The sequence below is a fragment of the Amblyomma maculatum genome, chromosome 11 (genome assembly GCF_055883805.1).
Source record: "Amblyomma maculatum isolate TAMU_Amacu chromosome 11, ASM5588380v1, whole genome shotgun sequence".
In the NCBI taxonomy this organism is placed as follows: Eukaryota; Metazoa; Arthropoda; class Arachnida; order Ixodida; family Ixodidae; genus Amblyomma; species Amblyomma maculatum.
The window spans coordinates 27,915,466-27,936,800 of record NC_139354.1 but is presented as its reverse complement, the minus strand read 5'-3'; the positions used below and the strand labels follow the sequence as shown (position 1 = coordinate 27,936,800).

Genomic DNA, 21,335 nt, shown 5'->3' with positions numbered 1-21,335 from the left:
CATTGGTATCCCTACTCGTCAACACATACTGCTAAGAAGCTGAATGCTGAAATAGTTTTATTCGGTAATTATATCATCAATTTAAATTCTAGCGCAAACTAGCTTGACATGATTTAAGCTTAGCCTTCACATATTGGACTCCTTTAAGTTTGTTGAGTTCTGAAACAGCTTCAGTCACCCTTTAAAGAAGCACTAATGTTCAAGAGTAATGTCAGGCATGGGAAAGTTCAATCGAGCTTAAGCAAGCAGGCCAATCATCAACCATCCAGCAACAACCCACTGTTTCAAGGCTACAAAGAATGTGATGGCACTGAGAGTTCTACAGATGACAAAAACTTAGCCCTTCTCTTTCTTGACTCAATTTAGTTTCATTTACCCTACTTTTTATTAAAAAAAGGCAGGAGCAAGCATCTTACGTGCCATAGATAATCTACATCAGTCACAATAAAGTATGTTACAGTTTAAAGTTGGCGGCTCAAGAACCCTGCTATAGTAAGCTCAGATATAGTAAAATGAAGTTGAAATCTCTTCCATAGACAGTACATATTTCTGCTTTATAGCTATGACATTTTTGGTAAAAGTAGGTTATAGCAAAGTGCGTCTGATGACGGTGACGACTTCCCATGAAATGACATCGCTGTACGCATGCTACCTAGGAACATCAGGCATTTAAAAAAAAAAGAAAACAAAGTGTGCAATGTTCTTTTAAATGGCTTTACCATCAAGCTTGGCAGTACTAAACAAAAAAGCCAACTTTAGATAAACCTTGGAGCCATGAGGGAAAGTATGCAGCGTATAGGAGAAAAAAAGATAAAGCTGTCTATAAGCAAGAAAAGAAGGTGGCACAGTCCGTTCAATAATAAAAGTGCAGTGAGAAACATGGAGGTGAACAAACGGCCGAACATTCGCAGCACTAAGCACGAGGCAGCAGTGGCGAGAATTGGAGGTGCGGCATGTGTTGTTTTGCGACACTTAACTGCCGCGAGTATTTCTCATTTATTGCTTTTTAAGACACAGAAACAGTGGAAGATGACACTGATCATAGAAGGCTTTGGTTTTGCCACAAAATCAAATTTGGTTGTATTGTAGCCACATTGCCCTCAGGCTTAAGAAATACTTTCACAAGATGTAAACAAAAAAATTTAAAACTGAAAAAAAAAATGGCAGGACGAGACAATAAGAGAGAGAGAGATAGGAGGTATTTTTAAGCTTTTTCCTCAGGCATCAAGGTGTGCTCAGTAAGTAACCATTTAATCACCAGACAGCATCTTCAGCATCATTCCATCACCAACAACTAATTTAGTAAAGGCCCTGATATAGTAGTAAAGATTTTTGTTGGTCTCAGTGGCTTTACTATAAAGAGGTACGACTATATTTAAATCAAAAGAACAGTTTTGCGTTAGAACATTACTGCTTCTCTTTCCATGCTTACAATGGCATAGTGCAATGCAAAAAAAAATGAATTTGAAAAATGTTAATTGGCTCTTCTTGATTATAAAAGTTATCTAAACTATATTTTCAAAACTATACGAGAGAATCTACTACTCAATAAATGCCGGAAAAGCACTACGCATATTCCTACTTTAACCCATCAGCATTCAAGCGACTGTAGCCATATGGCCACAAAAGAAAGAGCTAGGCAGCTTTCACAGGAATGCAGTAGCTGAACAGAAATATGTCTGGGAATCGAACCCAGAATTACTGCCTCTCAAAAAAATTGAGTCAATATACTGATTACAGACAAACACTTCTTTCTTCCCCACAGTGCAACTTTCAAACTTAAAGATATACAGACAGTGCGTTGAAACAAATTCTGCAATTTAGAAAAATAAAAAAAACATTATGAGGCACACTTAATCCACTTTTAAGGATATTACGTGCTAGCGTAGGCTACCAGCCCACGCATAAAGTCCTGCTTGAAGCAAACCGTATGAACGTGCCTGCGAGGCCTAAGGGGAAAAGTGACTGCAAGGGTCTTGGCAGGCTGATTCAGACATCACCGTCCTATGTGAACGAGAGGCCCAAGTTGGCAGCTCCTGCCTAACGTAACACAGGGCAACCCTACGTCCAGTTAGTGTTCGGCCATATCAGCTGCCAATTACCAATTGTCAGTGCCGTGCTTGTGATATTTTGCTCACAATGCCAACATCGTCTGCCAACGCCGGATTTTCCATGAGCGGTGCTGTACGCTACTGCATTTAAAAAATTAACATTGCAGCATTTACATTTTGTAGAAAAATAAAAGGATTTGAAGCTAAATCAGGCCCACCCAATGCTTCAAGGCACAAGAGGGTACTGCAGAGATTCCAACAGATCACATGCTGAGAGACAAGGCTGTAGCCCCTACTTACTTGGTGCCAGCAGGATGTGCATGCAGACAACATTCCTGAAGATCAACATTGCATGCTACCTTACATCCTGCAATCAAAGAGGAACAAATGCTGTAACAAAAAACTGGCAAGAAATGCAAACTTTGTCCACTTGTGCAAAGAAAGATGAAAAAGGTTTCCACAATTTCTCTGTCCGCAAAGTCAGACACAAAGAAATTTGTATGCTGTGAAACTAGTGTGGTTTACAAAATTCCTCTTCTTTGTGTATTGGCATACACAGGACAAGCCGGGCGGTGTTTGGACATTTGTCTCAAAGAGCACAATAATGACAAATCTTCAGGAGTGAACACTTCTAGGAATGAAGAAATTGCCGACCCATCTATGAGGCCAAACTGGTGTTGTATTGATATCCACAGCAAAGGACTAGAGAAGTGATGTAAACATTACTCACTGCCTCTTGTGGAAACTGCATGAGCAAGCCTCTGCTCTTGCTATAGAAAAAAGAAATCAGCTATCTTCGCTGATTTTGATATTCATTTCATTTTCTTGCTGCCCCCGGTTTTATCATACTTAAGAGGCTTCATTTCTGACCCATTAAACCAGTTACGAAAAAGGCACTAGTCTTGTGTTTTTTCTTCTCTGTGTCTCCATATTCATTTGTGCCCAACCATTCATCACGAACAGCTGCAACATCTTACAACTAGCCCAACTTTCCCTTCTGAGAACAGCTCCACCAAATTTTTGCTGAGAGCAAAATCCTAGTCGTAAATAAAATTGCGTGTCCAACTGCAAAAGATGCAACTATTGCTGAAAGATTTCAATTGAAAGTTGAAAAGATTTTCCCCCCATCATGACTGAAATTCAGAGTTCACTGATGAAGAAATATTTAAAAAGCAATGCAAACTACATTGTAACAGCAGATTACACGATTGCTGGTAAACATAAGTGGTGCAGGCTAGCAACAGCCCAAATAAAAGCTACAGCCATCGCTTCGTCTGGGCCTATTCCTAATACCAATGGCAACATTCTTGTGAAGAACTCAAGCCTTCACTTCAGTGACTTCAGCCACATACATTGTGCGACGCTTTTGAGAGCTGACACAGCTGGACTAATTCCATATAGCACTGACGAATCAAGAGTGTCACTGATGAGTTGACAGTGTCAGCAACAAGCAAAGCTGTAGGTACAACAACTTACACCGCTCAGTCACCATCATGACTCATGAGTAGAGAGCTAATTGTGACCATTTTTATATAGTAGCAAGGAATTAACAAGCTGTGGCAGAATAAAAAAGATAAAGAACACAGGGCCCGTTTCAAACATTTTCTTTTCTTTCCTATGCTGTTGGGCTTCTCGATATGAACCAACTTTGCTTCAATCAGTCTTTTTTTAGTATCTGGAACTGCTTGCACCTGTAAAAGACTTACTGAAGTGTGAACTACCAGTGTGACTGCTCCGCAGACTTCCGGTGGAGCTAAATTATGCATTATGCTACAAGTTGATGCACCAGAAAGCTCTCTGCATTGCAAGAATTGCATGTGTTCCAAGACAACAACAGAATGATGAGCACTGAGAAATTGGGATATTTAAAGACACTTCTGCAAAATCAGATGCTTATCAAAAATGTGGAACATTGGTGACACTGCCTAACAGCCAGCAAAAAGATTCAGCATGCTTACAGGGCATTCAGCTAAGCTATGTACACAATTTCAACGCAAGTTTGGAGGAGCTGTCAACTCAGGTTGCTGATTTGAGGTGGGAGAGTGGGATAAGAAACACCCTTGCAGGACTCTTCGATGCCAACTCAAGCCCGCTACTCCTAGACCATACAGGCACATTCATACAGATTGGTTAAAGTGACTTTATATCTATGCCGGGTGTTGCTCGCAGTCAATAACCGGATACTGTGATAGCTTAGGACTGTATGCTATTAAGAATGTGTGAGATATCAGGGGCACAAGTTAAGGGGCTGGTAACTAAGCGAGCAGAAAGTACATGCATGCAAACAAATAACCGTGAGGAGAGCCACAGATGGGAGCCATTAACACTACCACGTCATAACCTTAAAGGCTTAAGTGTTTCAAATAACTTTTCTTTTCTTTATTATTTATATTTTGCTAATATGTGAACCAGACATAATATTTATAGCTTTGAACTTTTCTTCTCAGTCTTCTTTTTCTCTCCCAGAAGCAAGGGCCACCAAGTAATGCATCGCCAACCTGTATGACAGCTCCACCCTGTTTCATATCGGTCTATCCTGTACAATAAACCAGCATGCTCAATCCTGTACAAATTTCGTACTAGATTTTTCAATAGGGAGGTACCTGCAATTTAGACTTCCTCTGCTGTTCCACACTTGTAAGCCAAGGCATTTTAAAAAGGAACAATGAGGCATTTCAGAGTCCGCATCCACAAAAATTTGAAACGGAAAACATACCGAAATAGAACTCCCTGCCTGTGCTGCCATCAAGAGTATGTTTTCTTGGCTTTAAATATTAGGTTATCTTTCTTCCATGATCTTTGTGTAATAAAGCTGCACTACTGGTTTAGAAACAAAACCTACTTCAATATCTGGATGCACAACCATTATGCAGTTTGTCAGCCTCAAAGATCCCATGTGCATCCCGGTGCTTGTACTGGCGGGAATGGTTAATGGCAGTGATATCTGTATTTTTGTTCTCACTTTTATCCATCTTACGGTAGCTTCACTTTCAGTATGAATAGTCTTTCTATGATTAGGAGCTAGAATCATATAGACAAAAGGTACCTGAATTTCTCCTCAGTGTTCCTTTAAAGTATGCTAATCCTACATCCCAAAGACTGGGTTCCACGCGCGACATGTATGCCCCAGGAGCAGAACATGAATCATGCTCACATTGAGTTACCTGGTTCAATGCTATCACAACACACATACTACAACGTAGAAAATGGTCATGCTATAATCAGCTGTAGCAGGCGGCCAGTCAAAACTGAGTCCAGGGATCAATCTCTCTATGAGATTATATATATATATATATATATATATATATATATATATATATATATATATATATATATATACATACATATATGCATTTCCTCACAAGCCAGTCAGTTGATATTTGCTCCAGTGCATGAAACATCCATGTTTCCTCATGCATCTATGCTTACTAATAACTTACTTTACCTGATTGGGCTGGAGTAAACTTTCTTTTTTTCTGTGAATCTGCATCCCATATATTTTTGCCCATAACTCTACCTCATGTGGCATCTTCCAGAACAGATAATGCACATTCCTCAACTCTGGTATATATTTCAACCTCGGGTTTTTTCGCATCTATAGGATTCAAAAAAACACTCCTGTAATGCAGTGCCCCACTCAGTTCCCATAGAAGCAGTCCTGTTTTACTTCTTTCTCTCTCACAGAGTTTAAAAGCAGGCTGACTCAAGTCCACACAGTGCTCCCAGTACAACCAGGCAAAGTGAAACAGAGGCTCAGTTGTGACATGCGTCTCGCAGAGCAGCTTCCTGGTGAAGGTTGAGTGGGCCTCATTGTTAGACTTGAGCAATAGACTCGGCAGAAACACAGCGGAGTATGGCAACAAGGTTGAACAATTATTCACGGTTTAAACACTTCGACACATAAGAATACTTTGACATGGGGAAGTACTCTGAAATGAAAACCTATCATGGCCCACTTTCACATGGAGCAAGGATTAAAGAACCCCAAATTACTGTGCCCAAAAAAGATGCCTCTGACGAAGTGGCAGTGGCAGTATAAGCTTCCTACCTTGTGCAATCAAGTATACTCAGTGAGCTTGTCTGCCTGACATGCTGACATCTGCACTACCTCTATAGTGTTCTCAACCATATCTGCAGCATCCTGTCCAGGTAAAACATAGTAAATACCGAAGTCTAAGAGCCTGGCTGCCATCCCCTAAAGTGGCTGGGGCAACCAAGAGCGCACTGTGAAATTGAATACAACAATAAGGCACGAATAATTGGCCTTATCCAAGCCATAGAAAAAAAAAACAAGTCATTATGTTCAGAGCAGAGTGAGCCAGGGAACAAAAGCGAGTGAATAACATCCTAGTTGAAATTAAGAAAAAAATTGGCATGGGCTGGGTAGGTAATGCTAAGATAAATGATGGTCACCAAGGATAAGATAGAAAATTTCAAGAGAAAGCAAACAAAGCAGGGGGCCAGAACAAAATTACCAGTGTAGATGCGAATGGGAAGTTTGCAAGAATAAGGTGACTACAGCTTACACAGGAATGAACAAAATTGAGAAATATGGCAGAGGCGATTGTCTTGTGGGCATAGCTGTGTGTAAGGTGTTGATCCAAACCAGCCTTACATCATGCCTCCATTGAAATCTAAGATGGTGCTTTTTCCATAGCAACTTGTTTGCGATGGCAGTGCCTGCTTGTGCCTATTTTCAGTAAAAAAAAAAAAACAAACTCCACAGCGCTCCTAGCAACTATTTAAGTTTAAAAGTTAAACTTTTGGACTTCACACGGTCCAAAATATTGGTTTCTATGCAGTGCCTGGTGGTTCTCAGCAAAGTAAAAAAATATTGCAAAATCCAAACTACTGGCCAGCAGTTTTAATTTTGAATGAAAAATATTTTAATCTCAGCTTTAAGCTAGTAACAAGCTAAGAGTTGGGCTGCATAGCAGCTCCATTCACTTACAATATGCGGTTCCCCTGTTGAAGAACGGTCTTGACACAGAGGAGCACGAAGTCAGGTGACTCAGATCTTGAAGAGGAAAAAAAAGCAAAAATAATGATCACATGAGTAATTAACTGCCTAGTGTTTTCTTCAGCACTTATATGTAATTATATAACAAGGTTAAACTTTTAAACATCCACTGTTATATTTTGCTGCGCCACATTACTGCCTGTTCAACAAATCAGCCAGCAATTTCGCTAACATTTGCATTATACTTTTACTGTTTTCCATAGAAAGTATTTATTTTTGCCGTTAACTTGAAGAGTGGCCAGGCATGCAAGCCATATGCTGCTATAAATTAATTTAACCACCGCTACACTTTGTCCAAATCAGATTACAGGACACATGTTTTGTACAGGCACCATCAAACTCCATAGCTAAGGCAACGGCAAGCAGGATTACTCCTTGTAATTAAGACCAGCTTGAGGATTGCAGTGCTTAACTGCCTTGGAGTCACGCTAACAAGTAGCACTGGGGACAGTGACAAATGCCAAATCTCATATGATGTTACCAGAATTAAGACCACTGTACCCTTCCCCTCCCCAACCTCCAACACAACACAATCAACTACAGAAAGGATAATAAGTGGAACTAAGAGATATGAAAAGGGCAGAGGGCAGAAAAGGTTAGGAAGTTAATATGACAAGATTGAAAAGATAAAGATGGATGGCACAAAACACAGTGAAGAGAAGATGGGGCAGGGGCTTTTGACATGAAATAAACATTGCTAAGCTGGTGATTACTTTCTCGTGCCTGGCCTGCAGGGCATGCCACTATGTGCCAATGAGATCCCCAATAGCAAAGTGCTGACCTCTTGTGGATTGTGAGAGCCCTCTGGAGCAAGATGAGCAGTCGCACACAATTTTTCTCCTCGTCCACGTGCTCAAGTTCCTCATCGCTCAGTCCAGACACCAAACTACTCAAGGAACACACTTCGGCCAGGGAGACTCTACAAACAAGTCTGTAGGCCACGGTTCAGATGCCTGTCAAAAAGAAAGAGGGACAAGAAAGAGGCATGACAAAGTGGAATTTCCTCTATAAAAATATGAACACTTCAGCGAGCAGGTTCAGGCTTAATGTCCCAAAGAAACACCGACTATGAGGAACGCCATAGTGGAGAGCTACAGAAATTTAAACCACCCGGTGTCTTTAATATGCATGGACATCACACAGTACAGGGATACCTGGTGTTTTCCTGCTATTGAAAATGAAGCCCCACAGTCAGACTCCAGCAAACAACATGAGCAAACAAACTGGCAAGTATATGCACCTTTCTTAAGCCAGGGTGTAGCTTCCACCCATTTCTCTCCCACTATCAAAGGTGTAATGGTGGTAACTAGAGCCCAAAGATACCTGAACTTGTTATGCACAACACAACTAAATGGTAAAATATAACACAACATTAGATATTCGAGATGAGTGAGGACAACTGCCCTGCCAGATTTAGTATGTTACAAGAAGCTATATATAGAGACATTCAAGGATTTCAAATATGTATGCAGGGCATCCCAGCTAAATGTAATCAAGGCTTTAAAAATATGGTGAGCCCTCCTAGCCAAGTAAAACCAAGTAAGAGCTGTTCAAAGCCGCCTATATTCTACTTCTGTAATGATGCTTTTAAATAACATCAGGTTCATGGTGCATGGTACTTGGAGTGTGTACAAGTTGGCAATAAAAAAAAGTAGGCAAATGCACAGACTCTACTTTAGCATGAATGCATAAAGACTGCATATATGTGCACTACGGGCTCAAGATATGATTGACGTGAAGTACATTTCTTTGCATTTTTTTTTTACAAAAATTACAGGCCTTTCCACACCAGCCATCAAAATTCATTGCACAGTACTATTATGCATGGCACAATGTCAACATACTGCACAGTATTATCCTAATACATTTTAACGTCCACACCAAGGGTTTTTCAAACATTGCGAGTTAAGAAAAATCACATACCTTTAAATCAACTTTCTGCACAACAAACCATTTCATAAAAAAAAAATGTGAGGCTGTTCTAACAAAGCAAAAACAGCAGACCAAAAGCACAACTCAGTCTATGGCCATAATTATTTTGTAGCGAAAGCTACTCTGCAGTAGGTTTTCAAGCCGTTGGCGTGGCACCATGGGAGAAAAGAAGAAGGAAAAGAAGAAAAAAAAGGAGAGAAAGAAGAAAAAAGTAAAAGAAGAAGATGAAAAAGAAAAAAAAGGAAAAGAAGACAGATAACTTGGTAGTTGTTAGAGGCGAATGAGAACAGTGAGTTGCTTGGACAGAAAGTTCGTTCGAATGTTGTGACAGCACTGTGCCCCGGAGTTCAACATAGAGACGATGTCATACCGCTACAAGTCTTCTACACCCAAATGAGAATGGTCAATGACGAGGGGCAAGGGGTGCTCATACGTGAAGTGATTCCCCTATGGCATAAAAAAGCTGAAACCATAGAGTAAAACTACTATGTGCAAAAGCCATGTCTTTACTTTGTAGCTGAACCTAAGTGTAGCCATGCAGATTGCTTTCAATGGGTAAGCCCTGCACAATTTCTAATGAACAGACGCCTGCAAACCAGAGTTCCCAAGACATCAAAGCAGCTTGATCCAGGCTGGCATTTGTATCGGCTTTTAAACAAAGTGATAAAGCCAATCGACAAAAGCAGGCACAGGAGTTCGGTCAGAGACATGCTGCTCATGTACAGCACCCTCTGTGAAAAATTCTGGTTTGGTTTGTGGGGTTTAACGTCACAAAGCGACTCAGGCTATGAAAGACGCCGTAGTGAAGAGCTCCGGAAATTTCGACCACCTAGGGTTCTTTAACGTGCACTGACATCGCACAGCAGTGGGAAATTCTGGGTACGAGACATAATAGCCCCGCACTGGTACTGGAACCCAACTCTACGACCCCTGTCATATGTCATGAAGACTCCCAAGGTGTTTCTCCAATATAGTCGGATACATCTTGTCCCAGTGATCTACAGTACCCGAGTCCTTGCCTCCAGTATCCAGATTCCCTGTCACTGGCAATGGACCAGAGGTGGAGCCATCAGAAAGCCAGTACATGCGGGAGGGGCGGAGATGGTTCTTCCTTGACTGCTGCTGTGGCTTCACCCGAGTCACACTATCAAAATTCAGGCTCACCTCTACAGGTGTCTCAGTTTGAAAGAACAATCTGGAGGCTCAAGAGACTGAACTTGTGAGAGTGCTGTGTGAACCATCCACCTCCCTTTTTTCAATACAAAGGGTGATGTAGTTGCCGTGTGTGTCATGACTGCATCCCTTGCTATAAGTGCACATAAAGCCAGGGGCTCCTTTCCTGCTCAGCAGCTTGGTGTGGCTCGTTGCATGCTGCGTGAGCATGCTGCAGCCACAAACCTCGTGAAAATAGGACCATGTTTTTAGCCTATAACAGCTCCACTAGTGTAAAATAAGCCACTGGAGGTATTAGAGATTTGCTGCATATTCCTACACTGGTGTAGCTGGTGAAGGTTAAAAAATGGTCCTATATGGGCCTCAGAATTTTGTAAGTGATGTCAGTTCAGTTCAGTTCAGGCGTTCAGTCGTGTCCGACTCTTCGTGACCCTATGGACCATGTCACGCCACACTTTCCGGTCTCTCACTATCTTCTTAACATCACATAGCTTCATCTGCAATGCCTCGAGAATGCCATCTAACCATCGCGTTCGCTGCCTACCCCTTCTCCGGCGACCCTCAACCTTTCCCAACATCAAATCTTTCTCCAGCGACTCCTCTCTTCTCATCAGATGACCAAAGTAGCTGAGTTTTAACTTTAGAATTTGACCCTCCAATGAGCAGTCAGGGTTTATGGTCGACAATATCGACTGATTTGATCTTCTGGCAGTCCAAGGAACTCTTAAGAGTCTTAAGAGTAAGTGATGTCAGGGCACTGCTTAACATGTGGGGGCATGTCTGCAACTTCAAAAATTAAGTGTTACTGTATTAATTGCAAAAATTGCAAAATTTAAAATTCATTAGTGCTTGAGTGAAATGTTACAAAGCTAACAAGCTAGATGAATGCAATCAGTCACAAGAGAAAAAATAGCCTTTAAGTTTTTGTTATAGGTGGTACCTTTATGAAAAACCACAGAGCTTCCTTCTAGTTCCACTGAAAATTTTTGCTACTATAGTCTCAATTACGAAAAGTTCAGGCAATGTATTTTCTGGCTAATTCTAAGCATGCTATTTAATATCATGAGCAGAAAAACTAATCTAACAAGTTCACAAAACATTTTTGTGGTTCTGCTAAACTAGCTAAACTGCATACCACTGGCTTTTCCTCAGATCAAGGATTGCACCAAGGCAGGGTGGAAACAGGCTCGAGCATTTTGGAGCAATAAATTGAGTTTTGGAACATGTTTCTAGGATAAGACACCTTTGATAATTGCAGTTTTCTATTCCTGGCAAAAAAAAATAAACTCCAATCTGATTTTAATTATTTTCCGACAAGGCATGCACTTCTGACAATACAAGAGAAATGGCCAGAACATGTAAAGGTGGTTAAAATAACATAGGGTGACCTAAGCAACGATTTATAGTCTTGCAGCAAATGTAACGCTTGTTTATGCTAGTGATTGGCGCCTTTGGTGCACCACCCTATAACGCTTCAAGTATACTTTGTCCGACAAGGCCTGACAGCTTGTCATTGACAAAAAAAGGCTCGATGAAGTTGCTGCCTGTTTTCAGAGCAAGGGCATCAAACCTGTGCAGTTTTTGCAGCTGGAAAGCTTTCTTGCTGCCCTCACTTTTCTCTCCACCAGCAAATCAAAAGGCTGCAAGGATGTGCTTTATGTCACATGCAAAGTGCATTTTTTCACAATTAATTACCTCCAATAGCTCGTGGGTCATAACAAATTTACTTGTAAATAAATACTTATGCTCTATGCTTCCCCAGCTTTTGAAAATGTTTTGTATTAAAAGCTCAGTGCATTTTTTTTACCTCCTGCCACCAAGTGCACTGTCAGAAAATATAATTTTCCGGCAGTGCACTGCAGCAGCCTTAAATCTTTGTATAAAACACCATGGACACAGTTTGGAGCAGTTTAATTTTAGAGCAGGATGGAGCAGATAAGGAAAGTAGTTTGTAGCAGAATGGAGCAACACTTCCACCCCTGATAAAGGAAAATTACTGCACATGTTGGAGGAAGAGGGTTTTGAAGTCGCTACTTCAGTATTTTATCAATTTGGTTTGGTTTGTGGGCTTTAACGCTCCAAAGAGACTCAGGCTATGAGAAATGCCATAGTGGATGACTCCGGAAATTTCGACCACCAGAAATTTTTTAACGCGTCAATGACATCCCGCAGCAACGGACGTCGCTCCGTTTCGAATTCTATCAAAAAAAAATTTATACTCTTCCCTGGGTAAGTACTCCTGTAAAATAATATGGTTCATGACACTTGAACAGTACGCCTTAAGGGAAGGAAGGTGAAAGCGGAGAGAAAGGGGTATCGTTCTAGAGGGCTCCGGAGTAATTTCGACCACCTTTGACATCGCACGTACAGCACACGACGCCGGGACCGTCGTTGCACCCGCCACCACTTCGGTGATGGACGACGGCTGTTGCGGCACGCGTCTTTCTCTCCCTCTTCTTTTTCTTCTCTATTTTCTCTTCTGTCCGCACGAGGCAACGGAGGTGGCTCAGCTACATAGCCAGTAGCAGGCCCATGCATTTTCTTTTTATTCTTCCTACAGCCACAACAACACGGACGCATCGTTTCGCCCATCGAAACGCGGCCACCGGAGGCCGGAATCTAAAGTAATCCTGTTGCCAACGTTAATCCTGCTACTATGAAAGAACAATCCAATTCAGATGCGTGGAAACTGAGAAAAGATTTTTAAAAATTAGCAAGTCTATTAAACGACTATAAGAAATTAAAATAAACTGTATGAAAGCAGAGAAAATAAAAAAAAAACAAGCAGCCAAACCACTACGGCATTAAAAAAAATGCACATTACCCACCCCAAAGCAACTATTTGCTCGTTTTTGGCACAGCCCTTGCATTAATGATTCCATCTCGCACCGATTGTAGATAAGGTCGACATGGTGCACGCGCTTTCGTCCGTCCGCGCTCCTCGCTTCGCCCGCAGCTGCATACGTACGCTTGCCGGCGACTTTTCTGGCAGCGTCAGTTGCTCGTAGTGTACACTCCGCGGCGATGAAAGTTTCCAAGGGCAAGTGTGCTATTCAACTAAATACTGATCAAAGACGCACCGACATAGGGCGCGTCGGAGCAGCGCACGCATCCTACGCGTTTCGCGCTCGGATACTTGCTGTGGCGATCGCTTTTCGTAGGCGAAATAAAGCGAGGCGCCCGTGTACTCTGCGATGCCAGTGCACATTACAGCAGTTAAAAGAACATATATAGCTAGGATTTTCGGAGCCCTCCACTTAAAGGCGACGTCCCATTGAGATATGAAAACCAAACAAGCATATTGTACAGCCCTTATCACTTCGCGGTCTGCCAATGACCACAGCTAAATATACGTAATTTCCCCCTGTTTCTTGCCTCTGCCATCCTCCACGGATGTATCGGCGTTGCTGGCCCTCCAATATCCGGTCTCACGCCCACGGTGGTAACGCCCGTGGTAACGCCACGATCTTTTACAAATGGCAGCGCCGCACACGCAACCATGCTGACCAATAAAGACATCGCTTCTTTTATCACGTGACACGACTAAACAGCCAATCGCGAGGTCGTGCCGCGTCGATCGTTTTTATATTTGGCGCTTTTTTTTTTCGACATACAGGGCTGCAGGATAAAAGCAGAGGCCGCTAACCGTGAGCTCAGGGAGGAAAACGAGACTTAAGATTCGGATGTCTCAGTTTGACTTTGTTTAGGTAGTGAGTTCATTAATTGGGCTCCTCCTACTGTAAGTGAATTTATGTCTGTGGAATTTCTTGATTTTTTCCATTATTTGTTCCAATGCTCTGTAAGTTTAAAATATTCTAGTTCACTGTACTTAAAAAGAGACTAGCCTTACTAGAAAAAGGACAACAGAATGAAGTAAACACGGCGCACATAGGGGTTGAAGCGCTGCTCATTTGCTCTGTTCTGCTCCAAACTGCTTTCCCTGCTCCATCCTGCTCCAAAATGCAATATTGCTCCAAAACTGCTCCAAATCTTAATGTTTTGCAATAAAATTTAGCAGAACCTGGTTTTACCGCTCAGTGGACCTAGGAAATTTTCTTTCTGCAATGAACTATATGAGTTTTTCTAATGATTCTGCTGTGGAAACAAGCACATACTTCACCATCGAGCCTCTTTGTATAATAACAAATGTGTCAAGCCTACGTCACAAAAAAGCACACTTGAAGCGTTATAGGGCGAAACCACGAAGGTGCAAATCACTATGAATGTCCTCAGGAGTGTTGGAAAGCACTATAGGGCATATCTTTAACGTGTTGAACTGAAGGTAGCAGCAGTGTCGCTAAAGCAAAAACATGAGGAGCCACTAGCCGAAGCTTACGAAGTAAATAATCTGAAGAGGAGAAAAGGCTACACGAGTGCTGTCAATGCTCCTTGCAGGCAGCACTGGCCAGTGCTCAGGAATTTATCAACACAAGCATAGTATCGAAAAGGATGTGTACAAGATAGCACAAATGTGCTACTCATTTATGTGAATTCCTAACTAGTGGCGGGGCTTCAGTGCATCAAAGTACTTTGGTAAACTCCACGTTTCAATCTACGACGTGGTCAAAAACTTTTAATGAACTTGATTTTCAGACGTGAAGTGTAGAAAACAAAGCATTCCATTTGCTAGTGTTGTTTTAAATTGTTACTCAGGTCAGCTGGGATATTTTAAGCATCTGTACATGTTTTGCCTCTTTGTCTTGCCTTGTCAGAGATGCATGCAGTCAAGCTGAGCATTGAACTGCGAAAAAAAAAGGAATTAAAGTGAATTTTTTGTGCCAGAAATAGAAAATTGCAATTATTAAAAGCATTCAATCCTAAAAACATGCTCCAAAGCAATTAGCATGCCTCAAAATTCTTGTTTTGCTGCTCCAAAGCTGCTCCAAAACGGCATTATTACTGCTCCTTAAGCTGCTCCAAAATGCCCAAACCTGCTTCCACCCCTGCGCACAGGAACGCGCACGAGTTACGGGTGCGGACACCGCTGACGCAAACATCTGCCCTTACACAAGGCACCCCGACTACCCTAGACAGCACGAACCTCACGCAACAACTGAGCAATATGATGCTATAGTTGCACTGCGAGGTGAAAGCGGTTGCCACGAATACACAGCTGCTGTGTTCGTGTGCCCGTGGCCCACCTAGTTACATGCGTTTCTGTGTGTGCCATGCATCATAACCGAAAAGGGACAAGAGCACTGAAGCCTGTTCACATTTTTTTTAGCATGTTCACATACTAAGTTCAAGGCTGGCGCGGTAGGCTGCATCGTGGTACAACGCAACGGCACGCCAAAGGGTGCTGAACTTCCACCGTCCAATCCATGAATGCGGAACAGCCTCAGCGGTTCTCGTAATGGCAGTCTGGGAAGTTCCTAGATGAAAAGCTTATACCACTACCATGCGTGAGCTTTTGCTGTCTGCTGGTGATTGTGCATGTCAAACTGGTGAATGCTGTTTGGAAACGCAATAATTTTCAAACGAAAGATCTGAAAGGCCGGTACATTCTTCATTCTAACAGTTTTCAGGAATTCGAATGGAAACGAGCAATACAACGCAAATCAAAGACTAGAGTTTGTGTTTCGAGTTCGCATGATTATCGAAATTATCACTATCTCCCTGACCTCCAATCATACGATTGGTGGAAACGACAAAACCAGATGTGACCACCACTTTCGGTCCTGGCGTTTCCACCAATCAGACGGCGACAGCTTCGATAACAAAAAAAACTCAAAATAGTTTCCACCAATCAGACAGCGACACCTTCGATAACAAAGAAAACTCAAAATACAAACCCCGATTCTGTCCACAAACTATTCGAACACTGCTATATTCCCTCACGTTTAGTAACAGTTGTGGAAGGAGTGTGCATAGCCAGGAACTGAAAAGAGCCAGCTACAGTTTCACTCTCACCAAAGTTTTTGAATTTTGTAGCAGCATGTTGCAGGAGTTTCCACTGGCCCCATTTGACGCAAATGGCTAAGTGGTTCCACCACTGAGCTAGCTGCAAGTCAGAGAAAAGCAAAGAAACTGGAAGGAACGAGTGCTCAGTAATCTGGAAGGATATCAGGTGAGTGCTAGTGAGCAAACGTGGCAGTTTTTTTTCCTGTACATCCGTATCCTGCAGCCTCTTGTCTGTAACTGTACGGCCACATCAGACATCATGCAGCAGCCTTTTGCATTTCGTCGCTTTCAAAATGTGCCTGGGAATGAGCCCCGTATGCAGCTTTTGGATTTCACATTAAACCCCACAGACCCCATATAACCACAACTTTACCACCTAGATGCCTGCGCATACGATACCTTACGAAGAATAAAATGCAAGCTAAAAGATAGAAGGCAGCGAAGCAATTTCGAAGCCGCCACAAGCACGTGTTGTGAACTTGACAGACACGTGATGAAAACGCCAGTTCGGCAGAGATCATCAGCCAGGAATTAGATGGTTTGTGTTGCCCAAACAAAGGCTGCCCTCCTGAACAATGAAACTATGCCACCATAGTGACATCTGTGAAAGACAAGACATTACTGCAACATGATGCAGTCTCGTGATACAAGAAGGTACGCACCCTCCATGTCACTCCGCTCTATAACCACAGGTAGTGCTCAGCACAGATTGACACTATGAGGGGAGGCTCACCACGCTCATAGCCACTCTCGCATACATTCCCTCACACATGTAAAAGTATAAGGTTGCACTTATAAGTGAGTGCGCCAGCCTATGAATTGCCATATAGCCACATAATCACACGATACAAATGAAAAGATGTCAAGATATATTCCAAGTATTCAGAACCTATTGGATAGATACTTATACCGGACTAATAAAACATGCACGGTCACCCTAGCATGTCTTGGTCATGGCCACCACTGGATCCGTTCTGGCAGTGCGGGCCGTGGTTTGAGAGGTAGATCACAAGATGGCTTATGTGCTGTGTATTGTCACCACACATTAAAGGGCAACTCCAGCAACTCCAGTGATTTTTCGACTGTACTGAGTTGATTAATTTATATTGCTGAAGGCATGGTCATCCCAGTATGTGATTACATTTTTACAATACGCAAGCAATAATTTCAAATAAGGAAAAAACTTGAATCAATATTGAAACTCCCACGTGTGGCCCAGAGAGCAGTGCCTTGCGTGACATCAGATGATGAAACAGACATGCAGCCGCGCCGCACGCAGTCGCTGCCATTCTGCCAAGGATGCTAACGCCAATTGCTGTCACGTATGGCAGCATGTGAAACATATGTGATGTTGGTGAGTCGCCCTCGATGTCACCGGACAAGCACAGCTATGACTACAGTTATCCAAATGCAATTAAAAGAAATGCTATATTTGGCAACGAGCGAGCGATCTTGAATGCAGCTAAATTATAGCCATATGAAGCATCAATTCCGTACAATTTTTAAGCCATTTATGCACTCACAAACCTAATGCAAGTGGCTGGCATTATGAAAGCGATCAATCGTTACTACAATTCCCTTTTGTATCCTCGGTATCGACCCTAAATCCACCTCTCTGCAATTGAGATTATTGTCTACACAGCAATACCCCTGCCACATGAAAAACTTAATGTCATTCCCACTGAATGGCACATCCTGATTTAATATCCTTTCTTTCCACGTGCTGCTACACGACCAGAACTAATGGCTTTTGCAAATAATGGTAATTGCGATGGGATAAAAATTGGAGTGTACACAAAATTTGTAGGCCTTCAATATGTTACGAAAACGATTTCACTCAGAGCGAAAGCAGCTTTCAAATTCATGTTGACGTCTTACATGCCATACGTAACCAACCTGCTGATCATGACTATCCATTATGAAGCTCAGCGGCATTGTCAGCATTTGTCTACGCAAAGGTATGGAAGGTTTGCCGAGCCCGCGTGTATTTTAAAGCGCACGGGCTGGCCAAGCAGTTTCAACTACGTGCACTTCACACATTAAAGCAAGTTTCAAGAGCAACAAGTCATATAGGCATTGCATGTAGTGTGGCGACCGACGGATACAACCTTCAAGAGTACACGCCCACAGCATGTATCCCCGTTCCGTCCTCGCAGAATCGTTTGCTCGGCGTAATAAATGTTAAGCGGTACATCAATATGACCGACCCCAGCCAGATCAAGAAAGTAGATGAGAAAAAGTCGCAACACTTGCCACACTGATTGCAACGAGCCTAACGTAACGGTGCTGCCCGCAAGAGCGGTGTACAACAGCGCTCTGGCCGTCCGCTGCACCCTAGTCGTCGCTAGGCCCAAGCTGTTTCACGCCGAAGCCACAGCGGATGGTGCTTCGGAATTGATCAGCGCAATAGTCTGTTCGTGGAACAGCCTTACTGTCAGCCTAACTGCTTCAGAGTAAAATAAAGATGTAATCTCGGCGACGCTTTAGCAGCGGAGCTAGAGCACGAGATCAGATGAGCTGAGGCGACATGTCGGCAGCTGTGAGCTGCAAGCAGAAATTCACTTGTATCGCAGTTATCCCCAGAATCTCATTGCAGATCAGCAATCCCCAGTAAGGGTTTTTCTACATTAATAAACAATTAATAAACATTAATTAAACAATATATCGTGCCGGCACCAGCGGACTGTGGAAGGCGGTTTAGCTTATGTCGTGTGTGAAAAGACTCGACACAGCATCTGATTTCAATAATCAGCTAGTACTCGCGAGGTCAAACTCTTCTTCAGAACCATCCTGTGTTGGTAGTTGGCCCGCATGAAATGTTCAGAGCACATGCGTTCTCAGGTGTTGAGGGTGCGCCGGATCACATAATTCAGTTTTGTCGCAAAGCTTTTTTTTTTTCCTGGAAATCTGTGTTGTTTTTCGTAGAATAAATTGTGTGGACAACAACACAACCTTAGTTACCACTCATCACTGCAAAGAAATGTGTTAAAGTGTGAGCTGAAACTACAAGAAAGTGATTCCAAGATCTATGCTGTTGGCAAGCAAGCTGTCGGCTGTGCCTGCATTGTGCCACGCTGCCAGGCTGTTTCTGAGTAGCGCCACTGTCACCCTGCCCAGTGCTGGCAGCACCTCACAGGATTGTACAGGAGACGCCACATCGTGCAAGCCGCGCTCAGTACAGCCGTTGCATTGTCGCCGTCATCTGCTCGAAAACCCCTGCATGACTGTGGCGTCATCAAGCACAGTGTTGGCCGTAAAAATTTCCTGTCTGGCAATGCGAGTCGGGGATCCCAGAGCGCTATGTTTAAAATTACTTCTCAGGAAAACTAAAGCACCCTCAAAAGTGCTTTTTCGAACACGCAATGTTGATGCTGAGAACAATGTCTAATGCAAATTTTGTTGATATCTGTAAGCATCGAAAAATTGCCGAAGTTGAACTTTAAAAAAACCGCAGGTGGTCAAAATTATCCGAAGCCCTCCACAATGGCGTTCCTCATAATCTAAATTGTTTCAAGACTTTAAAAGCCCATAAAACAAAAAAAATACACCACACATTTAGTGATGCCTTTTGTCAGCTCACTGTCTCAAAATAACTCAGATCCACTCAAAATAAATCATAGCTGCTCACAACTCACATCCACTCACACCCACGTCCACTCATTCGCAACATCTCTCAGACTCGTTTCCACTGACACTCACAACTATCTATTCAGACACATTACTACTTTGTACAATTTACTACAACTCACTTATACTCACAACCCCTCATTCATAGTCAAAAATGTAAGTGCAAGAATAAGGTGGTACAGTGAAAGCTCGTTAATTCGAACCTCGATAATTCGAATTTTCGGATAATTCGAACAACACTACTTGGTCCGGCCAAGCTCCATAGAGATCTGTGTATAAAAAAGCCCGTTAATTCGAACGCGAGTCGGTTCCGCTACGGATAATTCGAACTACGCGCCGCCGCGTCTGGGCGGCTTGGCGCACATCACGCGGGAAAAAAAAGTAAAAAAACACCTCCGCGATCGGTAGGCATAATAGAGGCTGCACACGTCCAAAACGGGGACAGAATAAGGAACCAGGTAAAACCATGGAGTAGTGGGTAAGACTTAAATGGCGCCATGACCGGCGTGGCGGCCGGCGGCATTGAAGGGAGGGGACGCGGCCGCGGCAAGGTCAGTGCATGGCCGCACGGCGGTGGCTGCCTGCTCTCTCTTCTGCGCAACCTCCGTAGCTCGCAACTAAATACTCGTTAATTTCAACCCTCTTAATTTGGAAATAGGGATAAGTACTGTCGGCGTGGTCCCAGCCAATGCCCATAAAAGGCTATGATTTTGGACGGACACTATGGGTTAATTTTTTTTCCGACAGCCATCCATCCTTCCACTCATCAGTCATCAGTCGTCAACGGAAGCTCGCGAGTCAGCCACGATCATGACGCCGGCTTTTAGCACCGTTCATTCTGATGATTGGAGTGGCAGTAGACGGCGCCGCCCGCCCAAGTCGCTCATAGCATGGTAAAGCGAACATACTGAAAAGGAGGCTTGCACAACCAGACAAGCGCTGACACTTTGCCAAGTTCGCTTTCCTCCTCCCTACCCGAGCTAAAGTCAGAAGATAAACACGCCGTTATCTCCGCGCAGCATCTTGGCGCACTGCCAAGAAATGCGTTGTGGACGGTGAAGGCACAAACGGAGCGACGCGCTAACGACTGATGCCTTTATTATTATTTTTTTTTCAGATTCGTAGGCACAAATCAGGGCTGGGTGGGTTCATTATGCAAGCGAGTTCGTTACGCGACTAAATACGGTACATTTACCGTAGTACAAATGGTTTTGGTCAGTTTTTTCGAGGCGATTCGATAATTCGAACATCGCATAATTCGAACTTTTTTCCCGGTCCCGTGAAGTTCGAATTAACGAGCTTTTACAGTACTCATATGTAAGTGAACTGAACTATGGCGTTCAGTGACACCAGTGAGAAGCACACCACAGGTTTGATTCCGTGCAGAAAAGATAAACACCAAAAGAAGTACGAGATGCATGCAGCTTAGGACAAAACAAACAAAAGCGGCAAGAAAAAGTACCTCACAGACAAGTTTCTTTTCCTAAAAAGTGTATATTTAATCACAAATGTGCATGTAAACTGCCACTTGTAAACAATTTTCAAGAGAACATAGTACATATCTTTCTGCAGCGCCATTTTAAGCCTGCAAAGTTCTTAAAATGTATAGGTATGGTTGTCGTTCAAATTGT

At 42.9% G+C, this 21,335-nt stretch overlaps 1 long non-coding RNA gene across 2 annotated transcripts in view; it reads right to left on the bottom strand.

Annotated features, from left to right (window-relative positions):
• Positions 1-13,667, bottom strand: part of LOC146173244 (uncharacterized) — a 35,733-nt gene extending 22,066 nt beyond the window's left edge. The window contains exons 1-4 of one of the 2 annotated variants that reach the window (XR_014701843.1): positions 13,552-13,667; positions 7,853-8,024; positions 7,003-7,068; positions 2,352-2,418 (exon numbers count right to left, since the gene is read on the bottom strand). This is a non-coding gene — a long non-coding RNA (uncharacterized LOC146173244). Of the gene's footprint in view, positions 1-2,351; positions 2,419-5,496; positions 5,641-7,002; positions 7,069-7,852; positions 8,025-13,551 lie in introns of those variants that run through there. The other variant, XR_014701842.1, reaches the window with a different exon arrangement.
• Positions 13,668-21,335: the final 7,668 nt, after the last annotated feature.